This window comes from Podarcis filfolensis, assembly GCF_964270895.1.
Source record: "Podarcis filfolensis genome assembly, chromosome: 8".
Lineage (NCBI taxonomy): Eukaryota > Metazoa > Chordata > Lepidosauria > Squamata > Lacertidae > Podarcis > Podarcis filfolensis.
This window is the reverse complement of record NC_139611.1, coordinates 76,956,647-76,967,632: the sequence shown is the minus strand read 5'-3', so window position 1 is coordinate 76,967,632 and position 10,986 is coordinate 76,956,647. Positions and strand designations below refer to the sequence as shown.

General features: G+C 43.2%; 1 long non-coding RNA gene across 1 annotated transcript; it reads left to right on the top strand.

The window, feature by feature from the left end:
* The first annotated feature begins 1,822 nt into the window (after positions 1-1,822).
* LOC310769207 lies at positions 1,823-7,914 on the top strand. The gene is made up of 4 exons (XR_014551525.1): positions 1,823-1,941; positions 4,584-4,736; positions 6,176-6,331; positions 7,673-7,914. It is a non-coding gene; the product is annotated as an uncharacterized lncRNA (long non-coding RNA).
* Positions 7,915-10,986: the final 3,072 nt, after the last annotated feature.

The window sequence follows — 10,986 nt, the reverse complement described above, 5'->3', positions numbered from 1 at the left end:
CCCTGGTCCATCTCTTTTGAGTCTCCCGATCTTTCAAAAATGATGAAAACACTTCTGAGCACATGCCTCCTCTTGGGCCTGCTTTCTCCAGGTGAGTAGCAATCAGTGCAATGGGATTCTTTAGATGCCTGCAAAAATGTTTGCTCCTTGGGTGGGAATGTGGGTGAGGACAGGATATCAATATAAAAGAGAGTAAGGACTGCTGGCTAACCAAAGGGAGTAAACTCAAGAGTTTAAACACTTAAGCCTTGGTGACCAAGTATAGTCAGTTGTAAACATTTATTTATGTGGCAGAGGAATCAGAATAATCATGCTAATAAGTGAAAGCTACAGTTTCCAAGATACTTAAGATAGCCATTCGATCTAGAATTTATTATTATTTATTCATTTATTCATTAATATATGTATTGCTTCATTCCCAAATGGCTTCTGTGCTATTTAGAAAACAGCAACAAAAGAAATCTGCATCTTTGTTAAAATCCAGAATGATTAAAATATACACCATAGTTAAAATAGCCAATAATAAACCCTTAACATAAAAACTACCCTGATTAAATGGTGTGTGAGTGAGAGATAGAATGGGAGAAAATCTCAAGTACTGGAGCAGCAATGAGCATTTCACATAAAGTTCATAACTTTATTTCTCTAGCCAAAGGCCATGACAATTCTAGCTTGATTTCACATTAAATCTTACAATCATCAAAACAAAATATAGTAATTTTATCTAATTTCCTTTCCTATTATTTTTTTCCAGCTGGTGCATAGAAGGGCACTCCAAGAAGCCAATATGGTCTCACAAAAGAAATCAAACTGAAAAAGACAGTTTCTAAAACTTTAATGGAGTTTGACTCTGCCCCCCCAGATTTCAGTGTCAAATAGCATTTCAGTAAGCACTATGCTACCAAGTATCTTTAGGGCAGGTTCATTTAGCTGCCCTCCCTTATTGTAATAGAATTTCATTAATGCTCCTTTGGTTTTCAGTGCTTTGACTTTCACGGCTCAATATTACTCTTCCCAGAGAATGTTTCACTAAAGAGTATACCAAGGGATATGGGTAGCACTGTGGTCTAAACCACTGAGCCTCTTGGGCTTGCTGATCAGAAGGTCGGTGGTTTGAATCCCTGTGACGGGATGAGCTCCCATTGCTCTCTCCCAGCTCCTGCCAACCTAGCATTTCGAAAGCACGCCAGTGCAAGTACAGTATATAAATAGGTACTGCTGCGGCAGGAAGGTAAACAGTGTTTCAGTGCACTCTGGCTTCTGTCATGGTGTTTTGTTGCACCAGAAGTGGTTTAGTCATGCTGGCCACATGATCCCGAAAGCTGTCTGTGGACAAACGCCGGTTCCCTCGTCCTAAAAGTGAGATGAGCGCCACAACTCCATAGTCACCTTTGACTGGACTCTCCCTTCCCTTCCCTTACCTTTAAACCCAGGTATATAAATGAGCAGGTTTCTTCTATAGCTTCTTGCTCTAAACATCATTTTTTTACTTTTGACTGTGGTCTTTGTTGTTTATAGATAGGCTTTCACACCATGACGCAGGGCAGTTCACAATATAGAATCATTGGCATGCATCAAGATTGAGATATTTCTGCTCCTTTTCCTTTTTTTCCCCCCAGCCGGTGCATAGAGGGGTACTCTAAGAAGCTACTTTATGGAAGGGAAGGTTGCATTGGCTAAATATGGCACCAAATAATTAATATGAACATTACAGCTAACACATATCTACCCTTTTGCATGACACCTCCTTAAGAAGAAGAACACATTGTACTACTTTACCATCTCAAGAAATCTCTTGCACCAACCTCTATCTCCTTTGTGCAGCAACATCTCTGACATGTACCCACTGTCATGAAAATAGTACCTCATGTGAAGCTCCAGGAAGTCATGGCTGCCGTGATGATCAAACCTGTTCCTCTGGTGCTCTGCATAACAACATAGGTGAGCTGAATCTTCTCACTTACTTTTGGTCACTTCAAGGAATGAGTTTATTGTGTAAATTAGCATTATTTATTAATTTCCTTTGTATCCCAACTTTTCTCCAAGGAGCACAAGGTGGCGAATATGGTTCTTCTCTTATGCATTTCACCTTGTGAGGGATATTAAGCTGAGAGGCAGGGACTGTTGGGATACTGCCAGGGAGATAAAGTCCATCATGACTCCACGTCGTCTCCGGACGTCCATCGATCTCCCGTAGATACGCAGTATCAGCAATTAGCAACACGAGCTCCAGAAATAGATTGCCACATTCCTGGGCTGATGCACGCTCTATCAGCAGAATTCACACAGCGAAAGATGCACAGCAGGAGAGCATATTTACAAGTTTATTCAGCGTTGGTCAGAACAAAGAAAAAACATGACTGCCTGCTTGCGTGTTCAGACACACAGAGAGAAACGAAAGCAAAGACACAACAGAAACATCCTGTGAACAGGAAATACGCAGGCTGTGACACAAACATCCTGCTCCCTTTTAAGGTGGAATGGAAATATCCTAACAGGGACTCCCCAAGGTCACTCAGTGAGCTTCATGGCTAAGTGGGGATTTGAACCCTGGCATGTCAGATTCTAGTCTAGTCCAACACTCAGCATCAATACTCAGCCACATAACCTTACTCCAGCCTTCCTTTTCTCTTTCCATCAAATGCAGGCTTCATCAGAGAGAACCTGGCATGCATCAGGCTGGGGTTTTGGCCCTTTAGAAATTTCTGGACTACTGCTCCCATCCACCTCAGCCAGCGTGGTCAATTGATAAAGATGGTGCAAGCTGTAGTTCAGTAAATTCTTTGCTTATTGTAACTCACTCTACGTGGGGCTGCCCTTGAGACTGACCCAGAAACTCCAGCGAGTGCAGAATGCAGCGGCGAGACTCCTTACGGGGTCCTCACCGCGGGATCACATTCACCCAGTGCTATACCAGCTGCACTAGCTCCTGGTGGAGTACAGGATCAGGTTTAAGGTGCTGGTTTTAACCTTTAAAGCCATATATGGCCTAGGACCCTCGTACCTATGGGACCACCTCTCCTGGTATGTCCCACGGAGGACCTTACAGTATTCAAATAAATTTTTTTGGGAGATTCCGGGCCACAGGGAGGTTAAACTGGCCTTGGCCAGAACCAGGGCTTTTTTAGCTGTGGCCCTGATCTGGTGGAACACTCTACCACAAGAAATTAGGAACTTGACATCTTTCCGCAGGCCTGCAAGACAGAGCTGTTCCACCAGGCCTTTGACCAAGGCACAGTCTGACACCCCCCCCCTTCTGTAATCTTCATAGAACTCTAACTCGATGGTTGCCATTAATTTGATTCTGAACTGATTCTAGAATGTATTTTAATTAATTGACTGTGCTATTTTATGTACACTGTGCTATTTTTACCTGTTGTTAGCCACTCTGAGCCCGACTTTGGCCAGGGAGGCTGCAATACGAAATTATTATTATTATTATTATTATTATTATTATTATTATTATTATTAGCCACAAATTAGCCATCACTGCATTTACTAGCAGTCCACACTACACCAGAAGCAGTGAACTCTGGTTTGGTTTTGGTTTGCCTTCCATCATAAGGCAAGGTATTAAGTTTAATATATTATTACAAATTCAATGCAAGGATCATTTTGGGCACCTACAAGTTATTTCTCTCTTTGCTCTCACGCCAGCTGTTCCAGATGAGATAATACAACGGGGGAAAGGTTTTCTAGCTACCCTATCTCTCCTTCTTGCATTACTCCTACTAACATCCTGTGAAAGAAGAGGTGTGATATGATATCATCCTCAGAGACCCCGCCGCCTTCAAATTTTTGCAGGGTGGTGGGACACTCACTGTTCAATGACACTAAGACTAAGCCATGCATCTTCACTGTCTGTGAATTTTGGAGCAATTCATGGGATTGTTGGCTCAAGAGCAGCCACATCTTCATTTTATCTTGAGCGTCTTGTGATTTAAGAATGCAATGAAGGGCCATATGGTCCTTTGGCTTCATAATAGTTCCTGGGACATTGGTCATTTCTAGGTTTCAGCTTTCAGTTCTCACCTTGCTTGCATGCCCATCTGAGAAATCAGGTGACTTTTTCATCTGCTACATCTTTCAACTAGAATCTTCCAGACAGACAGATCTATTCCAGTCTCTGCTAAGGGTAGGTGAATTTGTCAATTTTTGTTACTCTCACTTTCTCATTCTCCCCAAACTTCAATTTCTGCACAGTAAATAAGTAAATAAATAAATAACTCATTAAAATGTACCACCATTTAAGAGCAATTTTCTCCTCAAAAATATTTTCATGCAGTTGCAAACCATTTTGCCTAATACAAAGTAACTCTGTTGGTTGTTTTAACTCATGTAGCTGGGTGGCATTCAACTAAGTCAGGGGTCAGCAAGGCTTAAGAAACATAAGAGACTTGTGGATTTAGAAGGATAATCGTGTTTTGGTTCATTTTCTTGGTTCAAAAACTGTGCATTATGTAGTTTCTCACTGAAGAATAAAATGTAGTAAAAGGGAAGTATCATTGAAAATATATACATTTAGAGGGAATTAACCAGAGTTTTTGCAGATCTTGTGATTTATTTCCTTTTGTTCTTTTCAGTTCCAGAGTATGAAGTGTCAACTTTCCAGGGATGTATTTATTCCAATCTTTGCCACTCAGGTGATTACAGCTTCAGTGCATCTCAAGGTAAATTCCTCCAGCTGAAGGTCTACTGCTGCAAAACAAATGAGTGCAACAAGGAACCTGTCCACCGTGAGTATCTGCATCTCTGAAGGTTAAGGGCTTATAAAAACAGTGCTTTTTCTGGCAGAACATGATGGAACACAGTTCTGCCACCTTTTGGGGGGAAGGATGCAGGAGGGCTCTGGGACCCCATCAGATCACCTCCTTTCCTAAGCTGGGCAAATTCTCCCCATGCTTGGGATAGCAGGCATGAGTCTTAGACAGGATCCTGGAACCTGCTGCCTCCTTCCCAAATCCAGATGGGCTTTGGGAAGGTGGTGGGAGCACTCTTGGCCCCATAAGAGCACCACACCAACTTACCTAAGCTGAGCAATGCTTCCCAGACTTATGGAAGGAGGCACTAGGCTATGACAGTAGCCAGGAACCTTGCGTTCTCCTACCCAAAGCCACCCATCTCTGGTAGAGGGGGCTCGGTGTCAGAGTGCTCAGGCCAGTAAGTCAAGGACAGGGGCTTCCCTGTGGGGCTGGTAATCGGTTTGCCACCCTTGAGGCATTGTAAGTGTGCCAACTGCCTTTCAAGGCCCATTCACTTGGAGTATCTTCTGAGTAGACATTTGTAGAAGTATTAGAAATCCTTTGACACATCACTTTATTTAATTAAATTAAATACACTGCTTGATTGTAAAAAAATAAAAATAAAAATCCAAAAAAGTTAAAATAACAATAAAATAAAAGCATATTAAAACTTGCATCTATTGTATAAACATGGATAGGCTTGTCTCAATGTTTATAGCAGGCACTCACTTTTGTTTCTAGAAAAAAAGCACTGTATGAACCAATGATATACAGTGTGTCAATTAGTTACAAGAAAAGTATAGAATTCTGTCTTTTGGTCCATTCAGATGCAGGGTGCAAGGGACTAAGAAGTATCTATGGTTGATCCTTGAATCTGGAATGAGTGGAGTAGATGATCACTTCCTTACATACATCTATCACATTTCAAACAAGCAGTCAGTGGGGCTGAAGGAAGAGAAGTAGAAATATGGGAAACATGGGCATTGCTCTCCCCAGTGTGGATTCTGGGCCTGCCCACTACTTGCTTGTGTGCGCGCGTGCACACACACACACACACAGAGAGAGAGAGAGAGAGAGAGAGAGAGATTACATCCAAGAGAATGCAGCTGTCTGTACCTTCAGATACAGAGAGTTAGAATCAGAGAGCAGATAGCTAGCCTGATACATTTCTACCATGTGAGAACTCCAGAAAATACACAAAAAATAGTGTGCATGACAAAAGGTGAAAGACAAAAACATTTTTTATAGATGCTCAGCAGAGGTGCCTGTTCGGCAAAGTTGATGGCAAATGTAGGACACGATGTGGAGGTAGCATGTCCAGCTAGGGTCAGAAGTTACTAAAAGGCATGAAAAAAAATCAAAATAAAGGTACAATAAAGAGACTGGGGAATGAAGTGTATCCATATGCTGACTGTAGGTTTTTATTTTGGTAGTTACACCACGTGAAGATCTTTCCCCCAGTGGTCGACAGTGCCCAGCCTGCTTCAGAAAGACCGATTTTTCCGGCAAAACAGGATGCCCACGTGAGGGGACTGTCAGCTGCCTTGCCAATGAGACCAAGTGCATTAATTATTCTAGTAGGATGTTATGTGAGTAATATTGCCAATGGGGCAAGAAACTCAGCTCTTCTCTGTCTCTTTCTCACTTCAAGAAAAGTAATGACTGATATTATTTTGCATTTTATTTATGATAGGTGTGTATAGCTTTGATTTCTTTCTCTGAGGGAAAGGGCAATACTCTAGTCCTGTTCTGGATTCCATACTATCTGCATATGAATTGCATAAGAACTGGAGGGGACAGGCTCACTCAAGGGTAGGGTTTTACCTTGTGTGAGACTGGGAAGCCTACAAAAGTACAGCACACTCCTTACAGCACACCTTTGTCCTCAAATGCACAAGGTGCATCAGAGCAGAGGGGTACAAGGGAGGGTGCAGGACCGGCCAGCACATCACTGCTTCTCCTCACAACAGTATGCACCATTGGGTGCTGGTCCAGGAGTACCCATCCACCTTGGCCAAACATTCAAAAGTAAAGGAGGCTGGGAGAAAGGAGGGCACTACTAGTGCATCTCTCTTCATCTATCTTCATAAATAAGTTGCATTGTGTTTATTGAAACTTACAGCATCACAAGTGTGCAAAAGAACTGCAGCCTTAGTCTAGCAAAATACATGGGGTGGGAGACCAGGGCTTTTTTTCAGCCAAAACTCATTTCCAGCAACTCTCAGGTAGGCCCCATTGCCATTCTAAGAGAACAAGGGAGACACTCATGTTGAGCACCTCTTTTTCTAGAAAAATAGCACAATGGCAGAGGGTAACTTCCTGTTCACAATGCATCATCATGGTGTTAGCCAGGAAACTCAAATTCAAAGCAAATAATCAGCAGGCAATCCAGTTCTCTCCTTTCTTCTTTTACAGCACAGCATAGACTCAAGACAGACTGAAAAGGAAGGTCCCTGCCAAAAGTGGAGCTTGCAGGCTCTGTGTTTGGCAGGGATCAACTGTAATATTGAGAACTTGATCCCAATGCCAGCACAGCTTCCTGTTGGTGCCACTTAGCTGCAGAACATTGGAAGCAAACTTTGCTTTGAACAAGGGGTTCAGCTGATTAGCTGTGACTGCAAGCCCTCCTCTCAAGCAAATGATTCAGAGTAGTTTCCAAGATTCCCAGTTGTTCTGCTGCTGCAGTGAATTTACCTGCCACATATCTCATGTAATGCAGTGTTAGTGTAAGTCAAGTGGATGTTGCTTGGGTAGAATGGTCACATTAGGCCACCTGGTGGGTTTAATTTGGCTCACAAGGTAAGACTAGTGATAGTTGGCTGTCAGATTAATCCTACAGGGTTGTAAACATACTGAGCTTTAATAATCACAGTCATCCTTATCCCCAAGGCCCCAGAACTCATGCAAAGCTTCTCCTTTTTATTACACAGATCGTAATAAGACAGCTAATAGACTCCAATTCAAAGGCTGTGCAACTGAAGACTTGTGTGCCCTTGATGGAAAAAACTTTGAATATGGTCACCTGCTAGTCCAAGGAATTAAAGCAAAATGCTGGAATGCTACAATATCATCAAAGCAAATTGATCTTGAAGGGTAGATACAAGACAGCAAAGCTCTCCTCCTTGTTAATTCCACCATTCATGGTAGCTGCAGAAGAAATCGGGAGCCTAGTGGTGAGAGGAGGAGTTCAGGCCTCATGGGTTTTCTTTTTCAGAATTGGGGAAATTCATCATAAAAAAATAAACTCATCTGGCACATTGAATCTGTATTCTGTATCTCTTTGTTTTATATATGCAGAATGAGTAGAATGCTGAGAAAGGGCATTTGAAGTAAAAAATGAGAATTTATATGTTACTTTGTTCAGCCCCACTTGCATGCCAAGGCCTTGCGACCCTTACGGACAATATTTACACAGACACAATTATTTTGGTTTATGCGTTCAAATAGGCCACAGCTTTATTGTTTACAGATGCGGGTGGTTTAGCTTAGGCATTGTTTAGCTTAGGCCAGGCTATATCTTGATTCCCGCCAGTCTGCAGGGTAAACCACCAGTAGGGGGAGCCCTATGACTTACATAAAATAGGGACTCCCTTGTTAGGTTTCTGTGTGTTGCCACTGTGCAGTTGCTTGGAGTCACAGGACTCTGTTTACATTCCAGGGATTCCAGACTGTTGGAAGTCTCATGGAGGACAGGAGACAGATGTGATGTTTACTGGTTTCCTGTTCCTTTGTTTTTCAGTTGCTCTCTGCCTTCCACAGAGAGAGGATATAAATTCTTACTGTCTGCGTAGTTAGGAATAAAACTCTTAGCCATGTAGCTCATACTATCTCAGCTCCTTCCCTGCGTGCTGGATACTCTGCGTATTGGGAATGTGCCTGGAGCCTCATCAAAGGCTCAGGTCGTTAATTATCGTCAGAGGAGAGAATGAAGGCCTCGACCGGAGGAGTAGCTCGGTCGTAGCGGAGGCTACGATACCCCCGAGGGACAAATTTGACAGACACTGGGAGACAAATTGAAATAGGATTTGAATGGATTCACATAATCAGGGGTTCCTGGGTTTGAACCATGTCCTTGTAATGGGAGACGGTGACAGAAGCAAGTGGAGCCCTCTTCAAAGAGAAAATGAAAAAATCTCCTAACCAAATACAATGTGCTCAGTTAGACACGGGCACATTAAAATAATTCCTCATTTATCAACAAGTACTCTCATTATAAACCTCTGCTAATTGTAACTAGAGGTCTGAAGAGTTCATCAGAGTCATATTTTTACGCTGAGCCAAAGTGTCTGTCTGAGATGGATTTGGGGCTTGCCCAAAATAAAGTAGGTGGCTTGTGTCAAAACAGAGGTGGTGATTTGTTCTGCCCCATCTTGGTAATCCACATATTAAACACAGTACAGACAAGCATCTACTACAACTGATATTATACTTGCAAGCTTACCAACAAGCAGGAATGATAGGATGGGGTAATAACACAAGGGAGAGCAATCAGCAGCCTGGGGAGAAGCCAGAGGAAGAGTTTCATTGTAACTGGCAGGTCAAGGATGTAATGAAAGGAATAACTTTACCTTTACTTTCCCCTCTAAATTCACTCCAAATTTTACAGAGTCTTTTCTCTCCCCACTCTATCTCTGCCAGCTCAGGATATCTTCATCTCTCCATCCATTCTACACTGGCTCCCAGTACATTTCTGAGCACAATTCAAAGTGTTGGTGCTGACCTTTAAAGCCCTAAACGGCCTCGGTCCACTATACCTGAAGGAGCGTCTCCACCTCCACCGTTCTGCCCGGACACTGAGGTCCAGCGCCGAGGGCCTTCTGGCGGTTCCCTCACTGCGAGAAGCCAAGTTGCGTGGCGAGTTCCCTCCCCCCCCAGTGGAAATAAAGACACAAGACACCATGATTCAAGTTAATGGGCGAAATAGACCACAACTTTATTGATTACAGGAATGAGCGGTATTGGCTTAGGCATTGGTCCTATCGACTATCCGGCTTCAGCCCGATTGCATGAAGACTGGAAAGGGTTAACCACCAGAAGAGGGAAGACGGATATAATTTTTTTTATGTATGCTACAACAGCAGCAAGAATACTTATTACGAAGTACTGGAAGACACAAGAGCTACCCACTCTGGAAGAATGGCAGATGAAGGTGATTGACTATATGGGCCTGGCAGAAATGACGAGCAGAATCCGAAACCAGGGAAGAGAAGCAGCGGAAGAAGAATGGAAAAAATTTAAGGACTATTTAAAGAAATATTACAAAATTAATGAAAGTTAGAATGATGTTGGACTAGAAAATAAACGGTTACTATTAGTAACGGTTAAGACAAGGAGAATAAGGAAGATTAAATTAAATTAAAATAAGGGAAGATTTGCTGAATAATTGATTAGAAATTGGAATACAAAAAAGGGAGGCATGAGGAAGTCGGAGAAGAAAGGTATAAGAAATTAGGATATGAAATTGTACTTGTTTCTTTGTTTTTGTTTTTGTTTGTTTGTGTATTTGTTGTGTTTATTGTACTGTAATGTTTATGTTTTTGTGGTTATAAAAAATTCTTTAATAAAAATATTTTTTTTTAAAAAAAACCACCAGAAGAGGGAGTCCTGCTGATGCACGTCAACTAGGAGATCCCCCAGGGTCACCGCTCGGGGGCGTGCCTTAGGTCCATACCTCCATATGCTTCGGACAGGGCCACGCCCTCCAGAATCCTTTATTTGACTACCCTTCTATGTGGGGGAGGTGATGGTGCTTCCTTCCCCCCTCTCATTTGCTTAACAATGCTCCTTCCCAATGCCTAACCGCCAATGCCGCATACTTGTGACGGGTTGCTACTAGGTAGGTGAAAAAACCAAATGGCTGGAGCCAATTTGCCAAGTGGAAAAATTCCTACCAGGCCCCATGATGGCGACCAACCAAAGTCCATAGCAATGTCAGCGAGCCTGCCTAAAGGGTGGGAGGGATGGGAAACCGGAACAGCTGGAGCGGTGAAAAGAGGACGAGCCTCGGCCGCGCCAGCCCTAAACAGGGCGGGCCACGCCTCCTGAGCCAGCCAATTGGCTGGCAGGGGAGATGACGCGGCCGAGTATTCCCTTCAGTCTTGCGGGGGCTGTGAACCAGCCCCCGTGCATGTGAGAGTGGGGTGAAGCCTGCAACCCCACCTCCTCTCCAGCTCGGAAGTGGCTTTACAGGGAACCAGGCAGAGGGCCTTCTCGGTAGTGGCACCCCCCTGTGGAACGCCCTCCC